Source organism: Bos mutus, chromosome 20, assembly GCF_027580195.1.
Source record: "Bos mutus isolate GX-2022 chromosome 20, NWIPB_WYAK_1.1, whole genome shotgun sequence".
Classification (NCBI taxonomy): domain Eukaryota; kingdom Metazoa; phylum Chordata; class Mammalia; order Artiodactyla; family Bovidae; genus Bos; species Bos mutus.
Window position 1 is genome coordinate 25,930,264 of NC_091636.1, and position 22,703 is coordinate 25,952,966.

General features: G+C 43.4%; 1 protein-coding gene and 1 long non-coding RNA gene across 7 annotated transcripts in view; one reads left to right on the forward strand and one right to left on the reverse strand.

Annotated features, from left to right (window-relative positions):
* Positions 1-4,181, reverse strand: part of CD180 (CD180 molecule) — a 75,407-nt gene extending 71,226 nt beyond the window's left edge. For both annotated transcript variants that reach the window (XM_070357544.1, XM_005890925.2), the window contains exon 1: positions 4,068-4,181. The gene's annotated coding sequence lies outside the window, so the exon portion shown is untranslated. The remainder of the gene's footprint in view (positions 1-4,067) is intronic.
* A 431-nt stretch (positions 4,182-4,612) lies between these two features.
* LOC138984193 (uncharacterized) overlaps positions 4,613-22,703 on the forward strand; it is a 282,161-nt gene continuing 264,070 nt past the window's right edge. For 2 of the 5 annotated variants that reach the window (XR_011461455.1, XR_011461456.1), the window contains exons 1-4: positions 4,613-4,977; positions 5,459-5,740; positions 5,890-14,680; positions 16,887-16,967. This is a non-coding gene — a long non-coding RNA (uncharacterized lncRNA). The remainder of the gene's footprint in view (positions 4,978-5,458; positions 5,741-5,889; positions 14,681-16,886; positions 16,968-22,703) is intronic. The other 3 variants (XR_011461457.1, XR_011461458.1, XR_011461454.1) reach the window with 2 other exon arrangements.

A 22,703-nucleotide genomic window follows, 5' to 3' on the forward strand; every position in this document is an offset into this window, starting at 1 on the left:
CACGGAGAGCTCTGGGATTGGAATTAAAATGTGGCTCTCTTCTCCAGATTGGGACAAACACACTGTCCTAGGAAGAGAGGGAAAGGCACAGTCCACATGGGGCCTTTGTTGAGTCAGTCCTCAGCAGGGGTGTGGGAGGACCTGAGGCATCTAGGGACATAAGAAGAGCTATCAAACAGCTGAGCTTAGCAAGATCCATACTAAGGGAGGGAAATTAACTCTTGTGGGTCACCTGAGATGCTTATAGTGTCTGCTACCAGGGAGAACTTAGCATTGGTCTACATGTGTCTTATTTTTAGGACAATCAAGTTTACATGGCAGTCCTAGTGACTTCACATGACTGTTCGATACCCAGTTGTAGAACAATGGATATTGTAATTTGGATATTTCTTTCATGTTTGCCTTTAGGATACTTCCTAGCAATCAAGATATATGAGGATGCTGTGAAAGTGCTGCACTCAATATGCCAGCAAATTTGGAAAACTCAGCAGTGGCCACAGGACTGGAAAAGGTCAGTTTTCATTTTAATCCCACAGAAAGGCAATGCCAAAGAATGCTCAAACTGCTGCACAATTGCACTCATCTCACACACTAGTAAAATAATGCTTAAAATTCTCCAAGCCAGGCTTCAGCAGTACGTGAACCGTGAACTCCCAGATGTTCAAGCTGGTTTTAGAAAAGGCAGAGGAACCAGAGACCAAATTGCCAACATCCGCTGGATCATTGAAAAAGCAAGAGAGTTCCAGAAAAACATCTATTTCTGCTTTAATGACTGTGCCAAAGCCTTTGACTGTGTGGATCACAATAAACTGTGGAAAATTCTGAAAGAGATGGGAATATCAGACCACCTGACCTGGTTCTTGAGAAATCTGTATGCAGGTCAGGAAGCAACAGTTAGAACTGGACATGGAACAACAGACTGGTTCCAAATAGGAAAAGGAGTATGTCAAGGCTGTGTATTGTCACCCTGCTTATTTAACTTATATGCAGAGTACATCATGAGAAATGCTGGGCTGGAAGAAGCACAAGCTGGAATCAAGATTGCCGGGAGAAATATCAATAACCTCAGATATGCAGATGACACCACCCTGATGGCAGAAAGTGAAGAGGAACTAAAAAGCCTCTAGATGAAGGTGAAAGAGGAGAGTGAAAAAGTTGGCTTAAAGCTCAACATTCAGAAAACGAAGATCATGGCATCTGGTCCCATCACTTCATGGGAAATGGAGGGGGAAACAATGGAAACAGTGTCAGACTTTATTTTTTTGGCTCCAAAATCGCTGCAGATGGTGACTGCAGTCATGAAATTAAAAGACTCTTACTCCTTGGAAGGATAGTTATGACCAACCTAGATAGCATATTCAAAAGCAAAGACATTACTTTGCCAACAAAGGTCCATCTAGTCAAGACTATGGTTTTTCCAGTGGTCATGTATGGATGTGAGAGTTGGACTGTGAAGAAGGCTGAGTGCCAAAGAATTGATGCTTTTGAACTGTGTTGGAGAAGACTCTTGAGAGTCCCTTGGACTGCAAGGAGATCCAACCAGTCCATTCTGAAGGAGATCAGCCCTAGGATTTCTATGGAGGGAATGATGCTGAAGCTGAAACTCCAGTACTCTGGCCACCTCATGTGAAGAGTTGACTCATTGGAAAAGACTCTGATGCGGGGAGGGATTGGGGGCAGGAGGAGAAGGGGACGACAGAGGATGAGATGGCTGGATGGCCTCACTGACTCAATGGACGTGAGTCTGAGTGAACTCTGGGAGTTGGTGATGGACAGGGAGGCCTGGCGTGCTGTGATTCATGGGGTCGAAAAGAGTCGGACACGACTGAGCGACTGTACTGACTGACTGACTGAATCATCCCTTAGAAAACTAACGTGAATTCACTCAGTCAGAAATAAGCTTTGCTTTGGGCATGGAGAAGTGTAGCCATCAACAAAAGAGATATAAATTTTTGCCCTCAATGCTCATGCAGCCTTGTGGGTGATCAGGAAAAACACAAAATAAGGTATTCCATATGGGGAATAGATATAGTCAAAGCTATGGTTTTTCTAGCAGTCATGTATGGATGTGAGAGTTGGACCATAAATAAAGCTGAGCGTGGAAGAATTGATGCTTTTGAACTGTGGTGTTGGAGAAAACTCTTGAGAGTCCCTTGGACAGCAAGGAGATTAAACCAATCAATCCTAAAGGAAATCAGTCCTGAATATTCATTGGAAAGACTGATGTTGAAGCTGAAACTCCAATACTTTGGCCACCTGATGCGAAGAACTGACTCATTAGAAAAGACCCTGATGCTGGGAAAGATTGAAGGCACAAGGAGAAGGGGACGACAGAGGATGAGATGGTTGGATGGCATCACCAACTCAACAGACAGGAGTCTGAGCAAGCTCCAGGAGTTGATGATGGGCAGGGAAGCCTGGCGTGCTGCAGTCCATGGGGTCACAAAAAGGCAGACATGACTGAGCATCTGAACTGAACTGGATATAGGGTATGATAGATGGTGATAAGTACTATGTAAAAATAAGACAAGAAGGATATGGGTAATATTAGGGAAAGGACTGAATTTGACATCTTGAAATATCCAAACATCTAATAATACGCAAGCATAATTTTGGATATCTGGGTGATTATTGTCTGTTATCTTATAGATACTCCATTTATATGAATAATATCCTTAGGTTTGTATAGTACAGTATAATTTTCAAAGTATTTTCATATCCACAGACTGGCCCTTTGCCAATTTCACACAGATAAACAATTTGCTCTGGTCAGGCAAAGATTTGAAGTGTATTAAATTTGGACTTTACATTTAGGTAACTTAGTGGGGAAATCAGAGAAGGCAATGGCACCCCACTTCAGTCCTCTTGCCTGGAAAATCCCATGGACAGAGGAGCCTGGTAGGCTGCAGTCCATGGGGTCACTAGGAGTCGGACACAACTGAGCGACTTCACTTTGACTTTTCACTTTCATGCATTGGAGAAGGAAATACAACCCACTCCAGTGTTCTTGCCTGGAGAATCCCAGGGATGGGGGAGCCTGGCGGGCTGCCATCTATGGGGTCGCACAGAGTTGGACACGACTGAAGCGACTTAGCAGCAGTAGCAGTGGGGAAATGCCCTTTTACATCTTTGAATGTCTTGCAGTGAACTGCATCAATCATTCCTTCATGAAACAGAAGAGTGAGACATCTCTCGAGTGGGCTGGTGGACTCTTGAGAAGGCCTGGAATGAGGAGGAGTCATGGAACACAGGAGCATATCAGTGGTCTGTCACACTGCCTTGGCAGTGTGGGACTTTAGTCCCACAAATCCTCCTCTGTCATGTACGTGGAGCATGTACGTGACTGAGAACCCTTGCAGACCATCCCTGTTGGTATGTAGGGACACTCCATGACCACTGTCATGGGAAGGCCCTAGCATCTCATCTCCTACTTGGTGTTCAGTCCTCCTTGTGGGTCCTGCTTTCCCATCAGTACCGTTAGGTCTAAATGAAGCTCATCCTCCCTTGCCTGCCCCTTCTAATCTGGCTTCCCCTCTTGAGTCTTAAGTCTTTGTAGATTCCTCAGCTCTCCTTTCCATCCCCCAGCACACTTAGAAATCTGCCCTTTCTTCCTGTCCTTTTTTCCAGTCGCCTCTGGGCCAGTTCAGGACTTTTAAACTGAACAAACGTCTAAAGAATGGCAGTGGCCCTCTCTCTCTGATCACTTCCACTTCCATTTCAACATTCTCCTCCTTTCCAGCCTCTCATTGTTTGTGAGCACCAACTTCATGCTCTAACAAGACCAATGTGAAAATTCCTTGCAGGTCCTGGTCTCCGTGTACTTGGCTCATCTCCCCTCCCACCAGTCTCCAGTGAGAAAAACCAGTCCCCCTTCTCTTGCCCTTTCTAAATCTGAGTCATCCATCAAGCTCTTGCTCAAAGGCAGCCTCTTCAAAGGTAGGGATACCAGATAAAATACAGGACGCCCAGTTCAACATGCATTTCAGGTGAATGGATATTTGCTTACTATAAGTAATTTCGCAAATGTTGCATAAGAACTACTTACAAAAAAAAAAATCATCACTTACCTAAAAGTCAAATTTCACTGGGCATCCTGTATTTTAATTTGCTGATTATGGCAGCTCTACTCCGAGAAGTCTTCTCTGGCCACTCTGACTTCTGTACTTCCCAGAGCTCTGTGTTTGTGGAAAAGGCTTATAGCATTCATTCACAACCTTGAATCTTGAGGGTAGAGTGTAGCAAATGTTGCATAAGAACTACTTACAAAAAAAAAAATCATCACTTACCTAAAAGTCAAATTTCACTGGGCATCCTGTATTTTAATTTGCTGATTATGGCAGCTCTACTCCGAGAAGTCTTCTCTGGCCACTCTGACTTCTGTACTTCCCAGAGCTCTGTGTTTGTGGAAAAGGCTTATAGCATTCATTCACAACCTTGAATCTTGAGGGTAGAGTGTAAGTAGTAAGTTAAAAACTAGCAGTGTTTATATTCTGTATTTCAGTGACTACTGAAAACCTACTATGTTCCAGAAAGTGTGGGAGGCAATGTGGATTGAAACATAAAAATAGTTCTGTCCTCAAAGGTGCCTGATATAGCAACAGCCCCGCCTGCACAGTTACAAGGCAGCATTTGGTGGCCCCTGTGCTTGCTATGGAGAAGGCAATGGCACCCCACTCCAGTACTTTTGCCTAGAAAATCCCATGGACAGAGGAGCCTGGTAGGCTGCAGTCCATGGGGTCGCTAGAGTCGGACACCACTGGGTGACTTCACTTTGACTTTTCACTTGCATGCACTGGAGAAGGAAATGGCAATCCACTCCAGTGTTCTTGCCTGGAGAATCCCAGGGACGGGGGAGCCTGGTGGGCTGCTGTCTATGGGGTCACACAGAGTTGGACACGACTGAAGCAACTTAGCAGCAGCAGCAGCAGCAGCAGCAGCAGCAGTGCTTGCTAAGGAGCTTCCCTTGTGGCTCAGCTGGTAAAGAATCTGCCTGCAATGTGGGAGACCTGGATTCAATCCCTAGGTCGGGAAGATCCCCTGGAGAGGGGAAAGGCTACCCCCTCCAGTATTCCAGCCTGGAGAATCCCATGGACTGTATAGTCCATGGGGTGGCAAAGAGTCAGACATGACTGCTAAGGGCTGACTTCCTGGTGGAAACCAGGTCTGGAAGGATGGTGGTTGGCAGGGGTGGGTTGAGGGGTGTGAGCATGGGGGAGAGGCAGAAGGAAGGTCTTTCTGGGCAGAGAAAGATGTGCAGAGGCCCAGGTAAGGGAGAGACATGGTTATGGCCAGGGAGTTGGAGGAGCTTCATTGCTCAGGGGGAGTGTGTCGTGTGAGATGACACACGGTGTGTCTGGAAGCCTTGGTTGTTAAACATTTCTGAGTGCACTGCTGAAGATGAGGTTCGGAACGTGGACAAAAGCCAGGTCATGACGGTTTTGTGTGTCATGCTTTGCAGGCTGAGCTTTATCCTGAAAACTGTGGAAGACTGCTGAACCATTTAGAGGAGTGGCACACTCAGATTTCCCTTCAGACCGAGAACCCGGAGCATGGGTCTGGGGGATCAGATCAGCAGCAGCAAGACTGATTCAGGCTAGAGATGCTGAGGGTGATGGACGCGTGCAAAAGATGTGAAGGCATAAATTAGCAGGACCTTCGGCCACACCGGACACGAGCTGAGGGGGAGTAACGACCGTTCATGGCACGGGCAGCCTCAGGGAAGGCGGAAGCTTCCAGTGAGGTAGAGCGGATAGGAAGTTAAGCAGCTTTGGGGTGGGGTGGGGGTTATGAAGCGATCCATCAGAGTGTGTTTGATCTCACATTTGGCCTTTTATTCCGTTCGGTTGTATTTTGTAATTCATCTTTTCATGCGCTCTGTTCTCTCCCCAGATGGACCCTGATCTTTCTGAGGTCCTGGACCGTATTACCCGACCTGGGTGAGCCCGTGTGCCTTTAACTCACAACCACTCCCTGTGCGTTCACCTCCCACACAGAACACGTGGCCCCCGCGCCTCGCCGGCCAGCAGCTGCAGCCAGCGTGTCTACTCAGTTGAGCGTGGCAGGATCTTTGAGCTGGGACACAAGTTCACCAGGGATGTGTTTCTCCTCAGAGGGAAGCTAAACACCCGAGCTGACCTTGCCCCTTTTGGGAGGGAGGGCCCCGTCTCCCAGTGGCAGCAGAGGCTTTGGGTCAGTGGGATAATGAACCGGTCCTGGGAGACCCTGCTGTCTCCTTGCAGAACCCCATAAATCCTTCCAAAGGGAGCAATTCCCTCAGGATCAAGAAGGCCCTCTGCATTCCTGAAACCAGTGAAGGCAACATGGACAGGGATTTCTGAGAAAAGTAAATGTGGCGTGAGCATGATCCTTGGGTGTTACTATGCAGCAGAGGAGTCTTTTTTTTTTTTTTTTTTTGCTTCCCTCCGCTGAATGGTGTTCTTTGCTCTCCAGTTAACTCACGCTCTGAATTAGGTCCAAGTACATTTTGTTTCTTGATTTCCAGCCAGGCTTCTCTCCGTTGTGGTGCATTCTCCGCTTTGCTCCTGTCCTTCCCCCCGTCCCGTTCTCTCTTTTTATCAGCATTTCAACTTTTCCGCGTGACTGAACCCATACAGAGGCAAACCCCACCGGCTTAGGTGGGGCTTCCGCCCGGAGTGAGGCTGGAGGGACTCTGTGCATGGTGGCCCCTCACCCAGCCACAGCCCACGCCGCAAGGAAGGTCTGCGAGCGGCTGAGGCAGAAAGCGTTTGAACTCTGCCCCCTGCCAAATGATTTCCAGATGTGTAAACTCCAGCCTCCCTCTGTTCTCTGACTGTAGCCCTGCCAACATACATCTGCAGATTGCCAGTGCGGAGGAAACATGAAAGACTATCTTTCACAACATCTGCTCTCTTTCTCTCGTTCTCCCCCTCTGTCCTCTCAGGCTGCCCTATATTTCATCTCCCCCACCTCCGCCCTTAAATAAATTCATTAAGGAATCACCGCACAGCTCTCCTTCTCCCACAGATGCCAGGTCATCTGCCCTCATCTCCCCATCCCCCCGATCCCCTCCAAGTCTGTTCTTGTCTCTCTGGACACTTGACCGAAGCACCACCAGACTCATTAAAGAAGCATATTGGACTTGCGGAGGGAGAAAAGAGCTGAGTTTTCTCCATGGGGCTGGTGCCAGTCCACAAGCTGTAAGGGTGAGTTTGGCTATAAGGAGGACAGAGCAGGCCCTGGAGATGAACACGCGTCTCCCTAGAGGGTTCGCTTGCTGCATAGCCTTGGGAAGAGGTGAGGTCTTCTTTCAGGGCAAAACTTTTCGCATGGACATTCAGTTTCTTGAAATCAACAAAGCAGGCTCCTGTAAAGTTGGAAGTATGTATGTGCAGAGTGAGTTCCTGGTCTCCTCTCATCTCCTGGGGGATGGCATCCATCAAACAAGAGGAGAGAGGAAGACCTATTCTTAATGTAACTCAAAGTGGGAGAAAAGAGTCAGTAATCCTTTTAGCAAAGTTGAACAGAATCTTGTTCCTGAGGCCCGCACTCTCACTGGGAAGACAATCTGATCAATCTGGGTAAGACTGTCCTGCCTGATTTTAAGGACACAGTGGAAAGAGGGCGGCATTTATACTCTGCTTTAGTAGGTCCAAGCACCTCAATCTCTGGCGTCAGATGAAGCCCTAAGGGATTTGTCTGCATTGTTTGCCACCACGGCCTCCCTATTTGAACAGTTAAGAACATCAGCCTCATAACTTCAAATAGGGCTTGTTGTTTTTTTTTTTTTTAAACCAAAAACAGAGGAGGAGATAAAGCTGGTTCTGGAATTCCTCTCCATCCACCCATGTCTTTCTGTGCAGCTCCCCAAAGACTTTGAAACACCCCTGCAGCTATGGTAGCTCCATCCTGAAGAAAGGACAGAATTTGTAGAGTCTGCTTTTTAGCCAGGGTGGCTAAAGTAAGGGGTAAACAAAGCTTTCCCTTCTACATGAGAACTTGTCCTTTGGGTAGCTGTACAGCTATGTTGGGCTTCCCAGGTGGCTCAGTGGTAAAGAACCCACCTGCCGATTTAGGAGACTCTGGTTCCATCACTGGGTCGGGAAGATCCCCTGGAGAAGGAAATGGCAACCCACTCCTGTATTCTTGCATGGAAAATCCCATTTACAGAGGAGCCTGGTGGGCCACAGTCATAGGGTCACAAACAGTTGGGCATGACTAAGAGCGTGTGTGCACACACGCACACACACACACACACTGCCGTTACTCTGGCAACCTTTTAAGGGTAAAAGGCAAACTGTATTTCCAAGTAACACTGTGGATGATAAAAACAACCCTGATTGGTGAGTTATGTTTGGGCTGGGAAGAGCTATGAAAGACTGTGCATTTCTGCTAAGGACACGGTTCTTGAGGCCTCCCTGGGTGTGGTGACTTTTATAGGTATCCCTGGAGAGAATGAAAGCCACGTCCAGGGAGTTGTTACAGGAGAGGCTCCTTTGAGGAGTGAAGATATTCAGCCAGGTTAGCTCCCACACCTGCCAGTGTGGCTCTCACCCTCGCACCTGAGCAAAAGCTGGCGCGGAAGGACTGTGCAGGCTGACACACAGACTTCCACCGAGGGGGACCCCTGGTGCCGCCCCGCTGGCGACCTGTGGACCTGCCCTACACTACTCTGAGCAGACCAGTGGGGGCCTGTGATTATCATATAAGTGTCTAGGCAAGGCCAAGAAGATCCTCTGATGGGTGATAGAGAGGGTATAACTGACTTCCTGTTTCTGTGTGGCTCCCTTTGGGTTGAGTACCTTTTACAGAAGCAAACTAGCGGGTGGAGAGAATACCTGGGTGCCCCGTATGCCGCACATCACCCCTGGGGCTCATTCTGCCTTCAGCACTTTTCATCCCCCCTCAAATGTCACCTGGGAAGAAAATGCTGCTGCTGCTGCTAAGTCGCTTCAGTTGTGTCCGACTCTGTGCGACTCCAGAGACGGCAGCCCACCCGGCTCCCCTGTCCCTGGGATTCTCCAGGCAAGAACACTGGAGTGGGTTGCCATTTCCTTCTCCAATGCGTGAAAGTGAAAAGTGAAAGGGAAGTCGCTCAGTCTTGTCTGACTCTTAGTGAGCCCATGGACTGCAGCCTACCAGGCTCCTCCGTCCATGGGATTTTCCAGGCAAGAGTACTGGAGTGGGGTGCCATTGCCTTCTTCCGGGAAGAAAATGGGTGGTATCTAATTTTGCTTTGCGTGTCCCTATCACCTACAGCTGTTAGAACTGTAAAAAGTCACAATGGCCTTCTACATGACCCTAAAATTCTAACGTCAAAATTCAGGGAGCTGATATTAGGGCTTTCCATTTTCTAAGTTTACCTGTCCCAATTATAGACTCAGTTACTGGAGAAATAAGTACGGATTTCACTGTGACTTGGACCAGGGTGGGACTTTCAATTATCACCTGTCCTCTGTACTTCTCTAATCAGACAAACGGTAGTAACTGGCATTTATGATTTCTCACAGCAGGCTAAGGTCGAAGCAACTCTGTGTTTCCCTTTCCCCAGTACACAGTACTCTGGTAAGTGTCCCTAGGTCACTTTGGAGAAAGACTGAGGGAAAGCTCATTGTTTATACTTGTGATGGACTGCCAGGGCTCCTCTTCAAGGAGATGCAACCTCACCTTCAGTCAGTGGGCTCTGGGTCTATGAATGAACTTACCTGGGAGTCAGGCAGAGGGCCTTATTTTTTTTCCATTATAGCATCTAATTGCAGCTTTCTTTCCTCTAGCTCTTAAGCTTTTATTATTTTTTTCTTATATATAGAGCTCAAGAAACACTCTACTGCTGCCCATCCATGCTACCCCGTGGAATACCATGGTCTGTATCAGACATCATCACAGGCTAGGAGCAAAGCCCTGCCAGGTGGCACCTGTGCAAGGCTAATCAAGACTTGAGGCTTTGCTGCAGCAGGGGCTTGAATAAGAGGTGGGGGTTGCGAGGGTTTGAAATAGGACACACATGTGTCTGATGCGCCCAGGCCTGGGCTCAGAGTCTGCTGGCCCCAGGTGATTTCTACCTTCTGGCGTTGTGGAAGCCACTCCCCTTGCGCAAGTTCAGTTCAGCTGCTCAGTCGTGTCTGACTCTTTGCGACCCCATGGACTGCAGCAAGCCAGGCCTCCCTGTCCATCACCAACTCCTGGAGCTTACCCAAACTCATGTCCATCAGGTCAGTGATGCCATCCAACCATCTCATCCTCTGTCATCCCCTTCTCCTCCCACCTTCAATCTTTCCCAGCATCAAGGTCTTTTCCAGTGAGTCAGTTCTTCCAATCAGGTGGCCAAAGTATTGGAGTTTCAGCTTCAGCATCAGTCCTTCCCATGAGTATTCAGGACTAATTTCCTTTAGGATGGACTGGTTTGATCTCTTTGCAGTCCAAGGGACTCTTAAGAGTCTTCTCCAACACCACAGTTCAAAAGCATCAATTCTTTGGTGCTCAGCTTTCTTTATAGTCTAACTCTCACATCTGCATATCTGAGGTTATTGATATTTCTCCCGGCAATCTTGATTCCAGCTTGTGCTTCATCCAGCCCGGCATTTCCCATAATGTACTCTGCATATCAGTTAAGTAAACAGGTTGACAATATACAGGCTTGACATACTCCTTTTCCTATTTGGAACCAGTCTGTTGTTCCATGTCCAGTTCTAACTGTTGCTTCTTCTTTTTTTTTTTTTTAATTTTATTTTATTTTTAAACTTTACATAATTGTATTAGTTTTGCTAAATATCAAAATGAATCCGCCACAGGCATACATGTGTTCCCCATCCTGAACCCTCCTCCCTCCTTCCTCCCCACACCATCCCTCTGGGTCGTCCCAGTGCACCAGCCCCAAGCATCCAGTATCGCGCATCGAACCTGGACTGGCAACTCGTTTCTTACATGATATTCTACATGTTTCAATGTCACTCTCCCAAATCTTCCCACCCTCTCCCTCTCCCACAGAGTCCATAAGACTGTTCTATACATCAGTGTCTCTTTTGCTGTCTCGTACACCAGGTTATTGTTACCATCTTTCTAAATTCCATATATATGCGTTAGTATACTGTATTTATGTTTTTCCTTCTGGCTTACTTCACTCTGTATAATAGGCTCCAGTTTCATCCATCTCATTAGAACTGATTCAAATGTATTCTTTTTAATGGCTGAGTAATACTCCATTGTGTATATGTACCACAGCTTTCTTATCCATTCATCTGCTGATGGACATCTAGGTTGCTTCCATGTCCTGGCTATTATAAACAGTGCTGCAATGAACATTGGGGTACACGTGTCTCTTTCCCTTCTGGTTTCCTCAGTGTGTATGCCCAGCAGTGGGATTGCTGGATCATAAGGCAGTTCTATTTCCAAAGGAAACTATTAGCAAGGTGAAAAGACAGCCTTCAGAATGGGAGAAAATAATAGCAAATGAAGCAACTGACAAACAACTAATCTCAAAAATATACAAGCAACTCCTACAGCTCAACTCCAGAAAAATAAATGACCCAATCAAAAAATGGGCCAAAGAACTAAATAGACATTTCTCCAAAGAAGACATACAGATGGCTAACAAACACATGAAAAGATGCTCAACATCACTCATTATCAGAGAAATGCAAATCAAAACCACTATGAGGTACCATTTCACACCAGTCAGAATAACTGTTGCTTCTTGACCTGTATACAGATTTCTCAGGAGGCAGGTCAGATGGTCTGGTATTCCCATCTCTTGAAGAATTTTCCACAGTTTGTTGTGATCCACACAGTCAAAGGCTTTGGTGTAGTCAATAAAGCAAAAGTAGATGATTTTCTGGAACTCTCTTATTTTGCTAGCGTGTGAGATGAGTGCAATTGTGCGGTAGTTTGTGTAAGTTGCTTCTAACCAAAGAAGATGGCAATATGGAAGGGCTATCACTCCAAGGACTAGGTTACCAAAATTGTTACTTCTGCCTCTCTGGAAAATTCTCTCTTTTGGCTTTGATGAAGCAAATTGCTATGTTGGGGAGACCCACATGGCAAGAACTGAGGGTGACCTCCAACCTACAGACAGAGAATAACCGAGGGTAGCCTTCCAACAGCCCCATGGAACCGACTCCTGCAACAACCTTGTAAATAAGCTTGGATGCAGCTCCTCCCCTGGTTGAGCTTTCACGTGAAGCCCTAGCCCTCTTTGACACTTGAACGCAGCCTTGTGAGAGGCCGTGAAGCACAAGTTCAGCTGAGCCTTGTCTGGACTCCTGACTCCCAGAAGTTGTGAGCTAAATAAATGTGTATTATTTTAAGCTGCCAAATTTTACAGCATTTTTTAACTCTTTTATTTTATACTGGACTATAGTTGACTAACAATGTTGTATTAGTTTCAGGTTTACACAGAGTGATTCACTTATACGCATATTTATTCTTTTTCAAATTCTTTTCCCATTTAGGTGGTTACATAATATTGATCAGAGTTCCCTGTATTATACAGTAGGTCCTTGTTGGTTATCCATTTTAATATAGCAGTGTGTACCTGTTGTTACTGGGATGACAATCTCAGTTTGCCTGTTCTAGTCTTGGCATTTTAAGGTTTTAAAATTTTTTTATAGAATTGAGAAATAATTGGTATATAACATTATATTAGTTTCAGGTGTACAACATAATGACTTGTTATTTGTATACATTGCCAAATAATAACCACAATAAGTCTAGTTAATATCCATCACCACACATAGTGTTTTTATTGTCATAATGAGAACTTTTAAGATCTTTTTCTCTTAGCAAATTTCAAATATGCAATACAGTATTTTTAACTGTCGTCACTATGCTGGACTTTACATCCCCTCACTTATATTCTTATAGCTGAGCATTTGCATATTTTAGCCCTCTTTACCCGTTTCTCCCCTCTTCCCAGTCTTCCACCTCTGGTGGCCACCAATCTGTTTTCTATATCTGTGAGCTTGGTTTATGGTTGTTTTCTAGATTATATGTGTTAGTGAGTGCTTAAGATATTTGTCTTTCCTTATCTGACTTATTTCACATAGAAATAGCATAATACCCCTGAGGCCCATCCATTTTGTTGCAAATAGCAAAACTTCCTTCTTTCTTTGCGGTTGGATAATATTTCTGTGTGCGCGTGCGTGTGTGTGGCATTTTCTTTATCCCTTCATTCGCTGGTGGACACTTAGGTTGCTTCCTGTTTTAACCAGTGTTGCAATGAACATGAGGACGCATATATCTTTTCAAGTTAGTGTTTTTGTTTTCTTCAGATAAATACCCAGAAGTGGAATTGCTGGGTCGTATGCTACTTCTGTGTTTAAGTTTCTGATGATTTCCATACTGTTTTCCAAAGTGGCTGTACCAATTTATATTCCCACCAACAGTACACGAGGGTTCCGTTTTTCCTGTGTTCTCACCAGTGCTTATTATTTGTTGTCTTTTTGATAATAACCATTCTGACAGGTATAAGGTGATAGATATTTTACTGTGATTTTGACGTGCATTTCCCTGATGGTTAGTGATGCTGAGCATCTTTTTATGTACCTGTTGGCCATCTGTATGTCTTGTTTCGAAAAATATCTATTAGTAGTTGGATCTTCTGCTTATTTTAAAATCGGATTGTTTGCTTTTTTGCTGTTGAGTTGTATGAATTTCTCACACAATATTTTGAATATTGTATGAGGATATTTTGAATATACAATATCTTGAATATTAACCTCTTGTCAGACATATAATTTGCAGATGTTTTCTCTTATTCAGTAGGTTGTCTTTTCAATTTGTCGATGATTTCCTTTGCTGTGGAGAAACTTTTTGGTTTGATGTATTACCACTTGTTTATTTTTGTGTTTGGTGTCAGATAAATCATTGCCAAGACCACTGACAAGCTTACTGAATATGTTCTCTAAATTTTAGGGCAATTTGTTACTAGGATGACCAATAGTCTGAGTTTGCCTGGGATCGTTCTAGTTTGAGTACTGAAAATTATGAGTTTCAGAAAAATCCACAATCCTGGACAAACCAAGATGATTAGTAGCTGTATTTGTGATGCAGCTATAGATAATTAATATACTTTTGCATCTTCAATATATATTCCTGGAAGTGGATTTTTTGAGGTTTAAATGGTAGATTCATCTAGACTTGTGTTAGATATTTGCAAATTCTCCTTTGTAGGGATTGTAACATTTCATAGTCCCATCTGTAATATGAGTGCTTATTCCTCCATGCTCTCCTAACAGTTTGTTCTAATTTTTTTTGATAATTAAATATGTTTGATTATATGTGTAACTGTAAGCTGACTCAAATTAGGATTAAAAAGTACATTTAAACATTAACGCTTATAGAATTAAAGTGCATGATTTATACTTTGTTTATTCCCAGTCATTTCACTGAGTTCCATAGGGAAACGAACCTAACTGAATATAGTCAATCAATCATGGGCTTACACAATGTACGTGTGTATCTGTCCGTTTGTATGTGTCTCTGTGTGTCTTTCAACCTCCCTCCCCCATGACTTGATTTCCTGTGACTCGTTGATTAACCTTTCAATTTCACTTTCAGTCTCTTGCTCCAACATTAGAATTATCCCAAATGGCATGTTTACCTTCAGTACTGGAAGATGTGGTGTGGTGGAGGGAAGAAAAGATGGTGATATGAGCGGACCCCCATGTGATTGCTAGCAGATTTGGCAAATTCAGATGCCTATAAGGTCAGGCATTTAACTCAAGGGAATGAATATGGCTGGGTTAGGAAGCTGATGAGCTGGATAGCACGTGCCTTGTCTAAACAATCAACTCTAACAGTCATGTGGCCATGCAGAAATAGGGCCCACTGTTGCCATCCCAGTTTTTCAAGATAAACTGAAATTGCAGTTTTAGAAAAATATTTAATTGTAATGTCTTCCTAAAATTAAAAAAGAATCAGAATGAAAACAACCCACAATTTGCAGCAAAATCATGTCTATAGGCCAGCTTTGGCTTGTAGGCTGCCAGCCTGGGGCTATGATACTGTGTGGAAGAAGGGGAAAATAAATCAACATTTACTGAACATCTGTGGCTGTTGTTTTTCACCTGATCCTGGGATAAATGTAGTATCACCCTCATTTTCCTGATGAGGACATGGCAGCTCATGGAGGTTAAGTTCATTTAACGGTAAAGCTAAGGTCATTTAACAGAATCGTGTGAGGCGCCTGTGCAAAGCTTTAGATGCCTACATCTCCATTCTTCCCACACCATCAAACTAAAGTCAGTGCTCTCCATGGTGTGAATGATCTTTCAGTTTTCCTCAGATAAGGAAGCTGAAATTAGAGTGCAATTGAAGTGACTTCTTGTTCCTCTCGATTTTGTTACCCAGAACAGACGCATGAGGGTTACAGTTGTTTCAGAAGTGCCCTGGACACTGGACAGTGCACAGTGGAGCTTCAGCCTGTGTGTGTACAGGGGCGTCCTTTCAATGGGAAGTGCACCCAGAAAGAACCTCGCAGTCTTGATTCCCCCTGAACTGGTTTAAACCTCCCTTTTAAGAAACATGGGGTGAAGGAAACACAAAATTAGATTAGGAGCCCAGTGTAGACGAACGGTTCTGCCCTCCGTCCCGTACCTGGCAGGACTTGTGATCTTGTTTATTATGGTTTCTGTTTATAGTTCTTGTTTCCCCAAACTGCTCCCCCAAGACAGCCTGGGAGGTGGTTAAATGGAGGGTTTGTAAGGTGGTGTGAATGGGGCTCTTGTAAACACAAAGTAAGGCCAAGGAGGTTCAGGCCCACAGGTGATCTGTCCTATGGGCTGCTGGTCCTCTTATAAAAGAACCTCCTGAGGTTATAAAACATTCTTATTCTTATTTAAATCATTTTTTAAAATTCTAGGTATCTTTTGTATAAATTTTCTTTCAATCACTTCATTCAGCAATTTTCCCTATTAATTCTCCTTATTTGGGAGTTTACTTTTTTTTTTAAAGATTTTAGAATTTGCATCTCTCTACCTGTTTTGCAGATTTAACTGTTTTTAATGACCAGAAGAATTGTCTGAATTTTTTAGAATCCAGATAAGTCAGCCAGCCTCTACAAAATGCAAAATTACATAGTTTAGTAAGAAAGCGTTTTGGTGCTCTTTGAGTACGCTGTGTGTGGGTTAAGTCACTTCTGTCATGTCCGACTCTTTGCGACCCTATGGACTCTAGCCTGCCAGGCTCCTCTGTCCATGGGATTCTCCAGGCAAGAATACTGGAGTGAGCTGCTATGCCCTTCTGCAGGGGGTCTTCCCGTCCAGGGATCAAGCTTGCATCTCTTATGCCTTGTGCACTGGCAGGTGGGTTCTTTACCACTAGTGCCACTGGGAAGCCTCTTTGCATACACTGGGTACTAATATAAGAAGATGGGAATTAGTAACAATAATTTGGCTCCTAGAGTAAATTTTTCCTGATTTGGAACAAGTAACAGGGCTGGGTACTTTCTTCATGCAGTTTTGGGGACATAGAGTGATGTGACTTATAAGTCTTTTGTACATTTTCATTTATTTTCAGTTTAACTGAAAAAGAAAAAAGCAAAGATTAGCAGATTAAGATAATAGGGATTTTTTTATGAGATTGACACATTTGTCCTCAAGAGAGCTAAATCAGGGGAGAAAAATCAAGCTATCCACAACTTTTCATTTTTAACTTTCTACTTTTTAGTATTATTTAATAAAGCTAATTAGATCTTTATTTAATTCCAGTCAGTTAGGAATTGCTTCTGGCTTCTACTAATAAAGACTCAAAATAGCAATGGCTTTACAAAATAAGGCCCTTCTGCATTTCTTTCATGTGAAATAGAAGCAAGCAGCCTAGAACTAGTACAGCAGCTCCATGGTCCTTAGGAACTCAGGCTCCTTTTATCTTTTTTGCTTTTCTATCCTTAGTGCTTGCTTTCTGTGTTCAAGGTCACTTCACCGTCAAGAGATGGCTGTTAGAGCCCAATCCATCACTTCTGCCTTGCAGACAACAGGAAGAAGGAAAGCAGGGTGAGTAAAGGTACTTGCATTTCAATTGAATCAACTTCTTTTAAAGACCTTTCTCTGCAGCTTTTGCCAATAACATCTACTTAAATCTCATTGGCCGCCTGTATCTAAAAGGGATGTTTGGAAATGTGGTTTGTCTATTGCAGAGTCTAACTGTGTAGGTGTTTCTTACTAAGGACAAAGGGAGAAAGGATAATGGGTGTGCAAACAGCAGCTTCTACTGTAGTCCCTGTGGTTCTACTTCTTTCTCTGGGCAGGCTCACCGCCAGATGTGATGGTGAGGGTAGGGAACAATCGAAGCCACAGGGTACCTTGCTCAGTACAATCCAAGAAGAATCCACGTAGGGCCTGCTTCTTGTGGCTGAGTTGGGCATATGTACTCATGTCGTTATATTGTTGTCGTTCAGTCAATAAGCTGTGTCTGACTCTTTGTGACCCTATGGACTGCAGCGCACCAGGCTCCTCTGCACTCCACAGTCACCCATAGTTTGCTCAAATTCGTGTCCAGCCCTTACATTACCAAGTCATTATGATGTTTATATTCATTTCCTATAGTCCCTGTAACAAAAGAAGCCAGTGAACTCGGTGGCTTAAAGCAACAGAAATTTATTCTCTTATAATTTGGGAGGTCAGAGTCCAAGATCAGTTTCACCAAGCTGAAATCAAGGTGAGAGGGCTGTGCTGCTTCCAGCAGCTCATGGGGAGAACCCATTTCTTGCCTTTTCCAGCTGCTGGTGGCTACGGAACTCCAGTCGTCACATGGCCTCAATCTTCACACAGCCTCTCCTCTGTGTGTCACACGGCTCCTTCCTTAGAAAGGCACATGTGATTGTGTTTAAGGCAGACCCAGATAATCCTCCTCTCAAGATTAGCTTAATCACACCTTCTCCCATATAAAGTAATATTCCTTCTTTTGTAGGTTAGGTAACATTCATAGGTTTTGAGGATTAAGATGTGGACGTATCTTGCTGGGCGACCATTCAGTCCACTCTGATGGTGGTGGTTTAGTCGCTCAGTTGTGTCCGACTCTTGCAATCTCATGGACGGCAGCTTGCCAGGATCCTCTGCCCATGGAATTCTCCAGGCAAGAATACTGGAGTTTCAGTCGTGTCCGACTCTTGCGATCTCATGGATGGTAGCTTGCCAGGATCCTCTGTCCATGGAATTCTCCAGGCAAGAATACTGGAGTGGGTTGCCATTTCCTTCTCTGGAGGATCTTCCTGACCTAGGAATCGAATCTGGGTCTCTGCATTGCAGGCAGATTCTTTACCAACTGACCTATGAGGAAAGCCTCACTGTATATAGTTTATATCCTAAATCACCTTCTCTGGCATCTATATAAATATTTTCTTTGTTGATAATCCAGTTTAGGATAGTTGGTTTTATTCCAGATATATGAAAACTTATATAAATATGATCTAAATCATACAAAGAGCCAGATATTTACCTTCTTTGTATCTTACAGACATCAACTAGTGTTAAACTGACTTGTCACTTAATAGGACTTTGTGTTTTTGTTTTCTTTCTGTGTTTTGGTGCAAAAAAAAAAAATACTTTTTCTCACTTTTTAAAAAAGTAAGGTTTATTGAGGTATCATTTACATACAGTAAAATTCTCCCAGTTTAAGTATATAGTATTGTAAGTTTTGAAAAACATATATAGTCAAAAAAAAAAAAAAAGAAAGAAAAACATATATAGTCATGTAATTCCACAAAAGTCAAGTTATAGATATTTTCAAAGCTCTTAGGAAAAGTTCCATCATGCCTCTTTATAATAAATTTTGCCCCTCCACCATACTCTCTGGAAACCATTGATCTTTTTCTTGTCAACAATGTCATAAAAATGGAATCCCACAGTATTTAGCCTTTTGTATCTCACTTCTTTCACTCAAAACACTGTTTTGAGATTCATCCATGTTTTGCATGTATCAGTAGTCTGTTCCTTTTTACTTCTGAGTAGTAGTCCCATTTATAGATGTACCATAATTTCTCTCTCCCCTAGTTGGCTTGTTTCCAGTTTTTGACAATGATTAAAGATGCTATAAACATTTTTTATGGTTTTATGTGAATATCAATTCTAATTTCCTTTACAAGGATACCTGAGAATGGGTGTTGCTGGATTGTGTGGAAATTTATGTTTAACTTTCTAAGAAACTGCTGAAGAGTTTCCCAAAGTGGGCCTTTTTGTGCCCACTGGCAGTGTATGAGAGTTCCCAGTGCTCTGCATCCTCACTAGCCCATGGTAATGTCACCTTTTATATTTGTCTGTTTACATTCTAATAGGTTTATTGTGTATCTCAGTGCAATTTTAATGTACATTTCCCTAATGACTAATAGTTTAGAGAGTCTTTTTTATGTTCCTGTTTGCCATCCACATCTCTTTGATGAAGTGTTTCTTCAAATCCTTTGCCCATTTTTAATTAAGGCTGTTTGTTTTCTTATTAAGCTTTGAGAGTTCTTTATGTATTCTGGGTACCAGTCATTATCAGATATGCATTTTGTGCATATTTTCTCAAAGTATGCATGCTCATTTCATTTTCACAGCTGTCTTTTAAGCAGCAGCAACTTTTAATTTTGCTGGATTCCAGCTTGTACGCTCATTGCAGAGGTAGCTGGGAATGCACAGCTAACCACATCAGCTACGCACACAGTTTGATTCTTGTCTTTGCCAGTTACATAGGTAATAAAGAGCAGTTTCTTGAATCAATCAACTCGTTAATCAATGAGTGTTTATGGGTCTCGGCTCTGCCATTTCCCATTTGTATGACCTTTGGCATCCTGCCACTTTGACTATAAAAGCAGAATGAGGAATTTAATAGTACTTAAAATTTTTTTATTAGCATACAGTTGATTTTACAATATTGTGTTAGTTTCTGCTGTATTGCAAAGTGTATCAGTTATACATATGTCTTCTCTTTTTTAGATTCTTTTCCCACTTAGGTCATTACCAAGTATTCAGTACAGTTCCCTATAGGTAGGTCCTTATAATAGTACTTTCAATAAAATAGGTACAGTCATAATTGCTTCTTTGCTTTCATGTTGATACTTTTGATGATTTTTAAGTGAAAAACAAAAGGTAAAAATATCTTATAAAACATAAAATAGAATCCAAGCATACTGAGCCCTGTTCCATGACCAGTAATCTTCTAGGCCTTTGGAGGAAGAGGGATGTAAGGAATATATAGAATATAGTTCTTATAACTGCAGAACTATAAAAATTGGTGCTATTCTATCAATACATGTGGCATTACCACAGCAACCATGTGTCTAGGATTTCCTGGAACCATCCTCTCTTCCCCCTGCAAATTCTGTGTCAGACATCATGTCTCAACTTTTGGTTCAGAAATATATTAATCACAGACACAAAGCCTGTTTTACAGGAAAGTTCATAAACCTCATGGAAACTACCAGGGTTTGGGATTACTTCTGTAATAGTCATAATTGTTTTAGTTTTCAAAAAGGCAAAAGGCTTGTTGTGTGAATGTATGACTCCTTTGGCTTTTGATGAGCCTGAGGGGTATGTGTGTGGGTGTTTATATGTTAACCAATATATTTTAATTGGTTTACCAGTTTTTAAAAAATTAAACCTTTCTTTTCAGGAATAGTATTCACATGATCAGTTTCACTCTCCCCTCATTTGATATAAAGTTGATTTTGAATCAACTAAACACAAGGGAATGCTTTGTCTGAAATGTTTTCTTTCTTTCTTTTTAAACTTTTTTTTTACTTTCCAGAAACTTGATCCAGCCAATTAAGAGTCTTAGCCAAAAATTTGTTCCCAAATTGATATTATCCTATAGTCCAATTCCAAGAACTAAGAAATAGTTCCTGCTGAAGATAAAGAACCTTTATAAGATCTTTATCTTTAGCAAGAACTGGTATTTTCTTTTCCTTTAGAAAAGAAATCATGTTCATAAAGAAAGCATGAAAATACCATTTCTGCACTGTGGCTGAGCAGGTCAGCAAGTGCAGCCCACTGAGGTCCGAACATGCAGGGATGGGAAGAGGAGCAGACACTCTGCTCGCTGATGCTGACTTCAGCCGAGGGCTCTGCTGCCAAACCACAGGAGCTGTGATTGGAACTGTGCATACCGTGTCTTCTCAAGATTTTAAATTAGCACATAGTTCAAAACACACTACTTGCACGTCAACCTCTTCTTGGTCACTTCGGAGGTAAACAGCAAGCAGAGACCTCCTAAGCTGTGTTTCTAAGAGCCTGTTGATATGTCTGTGCCTAACATAAACATAAAATCAAACACAGGCGTTTCTAGCCTCGGGCACTTCCACCTGGATTCTAAGGACTCCCTGAATACAAGTCTGGAAATTGAATGGGGGAGCTGAAAGAAATCGGGCTCTTTCCCATCCCTGCTCACCCCGCCCCTTCTTTTTTCTCTTCTGCCGCTGCGGGGTGCTCTGAGTCCTTTCCTAGGAAATCCAAGGATCCCAGGATGGACCAGTGCTGAAGGCCACACACACCCCTACCCCACCACGCAAAACTATACACTTCTCTGACCCTGCCCTGAGGCCAGTAGTAGTGGTAGGACCCAGATTACCAAAGTATTCTTTCTTGATGATTCACTGAGTAGATGAGGAATGTGCCAACTAACAAAAAAACCCACCCTGGTTAGGCCTAATCATTCCTGCTCTGATACTGGAAGTGGGGAGAACAGGCAAAAGCTTGTGCTGAATCCAGATCTAGTGGTATGGCTGCTCCGTCATTGCCAGGTTCTGGCATTCTTCCAGCTGGATATACCTGCAGATGAACAGGTTATCTAGGGAAGAAAAGAAACCGAAGTTCCCTTGCCTACCTTGCAGACGCTCTTGGCTGCAGAGATTTTCATCCTGGGTGTGGGAGGAGGGTAGCAGAACTCTCTAGAGGCTTTGTGAATGCCAGTCTCTGAGTCTTCTGCTCTAGTCTCCTACTAATCCCCTTATTGAAAATCAGGGCCCAAGTGAGCCATGGTTTAGACAGAAAAGTGTCACATCCCTTAGGTAAGGGTGGGGGTACAGCTGGAAAAAAATCAAGAACAACTTTGTTGGTGGACTTGATGATATCACGTGATCTCGTCCTGATTTGCGTGGTTAGCCTTACTTCTTCTCTGTATGAGTCAAGTTCAACCAGAGACCCAGAACCAGTAGGAGATAGATACTGCAAGGAACTGGGTTGCATGACTGTTGAAGCTGGAACCCATGGGCAGATAGAGCTAAGAAGTGAAGAGCAAGAGCAAGCTGGAGCCCACAGGCACAGGCTGAAGCTGTTTGAGGGACAGAAGTGCCGGTGAGGGGAGAGTAGTTAACACCCAGGTGCTACTGGTATGTGGCTCAAGGAATGCCATGCTCTGTTTAAAAGGCATACTCTGGTTAAGTCAGGTCTACCAACATAATTTTATTTAAAAGGCAGTTGATTAAGGACCTTAATTTGAGCCATAAAACCCCTTCACAGCAGTGCCTAGACTAGTGTGTGAATAACTGGGAGAAGGTATGTGTTTTCTGCAAAAAGGCTGTTGTCATCCCTTCCATCCTTATAGTTTACCCCAGTCAATCTAACATTCTGAAACCCAACACACCCTTCCTTCCCTCCCTTCCCTACCTCCCTCCCTTCCTTCCTTTCTAAAGAGTTCCAGAACTCTTTTTCCTTTAGGACTTAGAATTCAAGCATTTCCAAGGTGCAGATTAGATTTTTAGAATGTTTTTTGTTGGAAAAATTAGGGCTGTAAGCTAGAACTATGTCAGCACGTGT